At 46.1% G+C, this 2430-nt stretch overlaps 1 pseudogene; it reads right to left on the bottom strand.

The window, feature by feature from the left end:
• Positions 1-371: 371 nt before the first annotated feature.
• LOC101589429 overlaps positions 372-2430 on the bottom strand; it is a 2776-nt pseudogene continuing 717 nt past the window's right edge.

Below are 2430 nucleotides of genomic sequence, written 5' to 3' on the forward strand. Positions count from 1 at the left end.
CCTGGGCACACTGAGATGGCAATTGAGACTGGGCAAGGTGGCGTGTGCCTGTAATCCCAGCTTTTGGGAGGCTGTAAACAGGTGGATCACTACAAGTCTGATCTAGTAGTGAGACCCTGAATACCCTGTAGACCCCTCCCTAAAATAAAAAAAAATTCATTTTCACCATCTTTTCTCTAGGAATTTTCCTGTATTAACAGGAAAGCAGGGGGGCTGGTGAGATGGCTCAGTGGTCTAAAGCACCTATTTAGAACAAGCTTAGCAAAGCACAAGGACCGCGGTTCAATCCCCCAGCTCCACATGCCAGCCAGCTCCGCCCCCTGGTGGCCTAGCTGGCCACACACACACACACACACACACACACAAATAAATCAATAAAATAAAACAGGAAAGCAGGACCAGAAATGCTAAAGCCATGCACAAATGTTTCAACTTAGACTGACTATCATTTGGCGCCATCTGAATTATGGCTTCTTGTGTCCCTCCTGACATTAGTGTTTGTCTCAGTTACTCTTCTATCATTGCTGGGACAAATACCCAACCCCCAAAATGAAGGAAGGAAAGGTTTATTTAGCTCACAGTTACTGGAGGTTTCAGTCCATACTCAGCTGGCTCCAAGGCAGAGCGGCCCAGGGCAGAGGGAAGCATTTCATGGTGGCAGCAAAAAGCAGAGAGCAAAAGGAGTGGCAGCAGCTCAGGCAGCTAGCTAGCCTGTCTTCCCTCCTTACATTGGAATGCTAATTACCTGCCCCAGGGAAGGTGCAGCATCCATGCCCACAATAATCAATCACAAACTCCAGGAGCCACCCCATGACTGCATGAGGTTTTGGGGGGACACCTAGACACAAACCATAACAGTGCCCCTCCATGTGGCAGTGCTCCAGTGGTACTCCCAGCAGTACTACTTGAGAGAACTTAAGTTAAATTGAGTTAACTACATAAGCTTCCACTTCTTGCTTAATACTTTGAAAAGAATTAATAATGTCCTGAATTGTTGCATACTGTACTGCCTGGATTGGAGTTGGACCATGATAATACCTATTTGATTTCTTAAAGCATAATGCAATCATTTTTATACTATTATTTTTCCTCCAGTCTTCATATTCAATTGATTCTTGTAACTTTGCCCTTTCAACTGCTGGTGGAAAGCAGTCTGCAACACTAGAACTTGCATCCATGCAACTGGACTCACCATTTGTTTCATTTTGTGCCTTTTTTTTTTTTTAATTTAGTATAGGGTCTACAGGGTCTCACTCCCAAATTCTGGGGTTACAGGTGCACGCCACCACGCCCAGTCTCGACTGTCCTCTCAGCACACCCCGGGGGCGGGGCTCGCACACAGGCCGGGAATCACACCCCAGTGCCTGCTGAGGCAGGTGATTCAGGTGATTTTGTGCTTCTTGTTTCCTGAGACCTTCTGCCGGGACTGTGGCACTGTGAAGGACAGCAGCATTACCATTCTAATGTTCTCTTTAATGGATTCAGAGTTGGAAGTAGTGAGTACAGAGGAAATGCCATACATAATAGCTTATCTTCCAAAGCTGTCAAATCTCATAGTTTTTTGTTTTGTTTTGTTTTTGTATTTTAGGGAAAGGTCTACAGGGTGTTCAGGGTCTCACTAGTAGATCAGACTTATAGTGATCCGCCTGTTTACAGCCTCCCAAGAGCTGGGATTACAGTTGCGCCAACACACCCAGTCTCAATTGCTGTCTCAGTGTGCCCCGGGGGTCCCAGTCTCAATTGCTGTCTCAGTGTGCCCCGGGGGTGGGGCCAGCACAGCAGGCCTGGGGATTGAACTCTGGCTCCTGCACCTGCTTACAGGCACTTTAATCCGCTGAGCCATTTGGCTGGCCCTTCATAGTGGGTTTTTCACTCCTAATGAAACCATTGTCTTTTACCTTTTTTCAACTATTTTGGCACATTGTGCAAAGAGATCCTCTGACCCTGTTTTCAGCCAATCCCTTTGAAAATAATAGGACTGGGGAAAAAAATGCGTCCAGAACTTGTTTTCAGTCATGTTGCATGGAACATTTTCTGCATATTTCATTTTACTGCTAGGCTGGGGAGACAGCTTGGCAGCATAAGGGCCTGCCTGGCAAGTGCAAGGTCCCAAGTTTGATCCCTGGTGTGGCAAAAAAAAATAAATAAATAAAAATTCATTTTGCTGCTGGATCAGTCCTTAACATATTCAATGATAGCAGAAGTTATATTATTTCTCAAACCAGTACAGACATCTGGTTGAGGCCAGACATCAGCCAGAAATGCCAGCATCCTGCTTGTGATGGGATGTAGAAGAACTATGCTTCCCATTCACATTTAAATGACTGGTTCAGGGGCTGGTGAGATGGCTCAGTGGTCTAAAGCACTTACTTAGAACAAGCTTAGCAAAGCACAGGGACCGCGGTTCAATCCCCCAGCACCACATGCCAG

This window comes from Octodon degus, unplaced genomic scaffold (genome assembly GCF_000260255.1).
Source record: "Octodon degus isolate 3935 unplaced genomic scaffold, OctDeg1.0 scaffold00073, whole genome shotgun sequence".
NCBI classification, from domain to species: Eukaryota; Metazoa; Chordata; class Mammalia; order Rodentia; family Octodontidae; genus Octodon; species Octodon degus.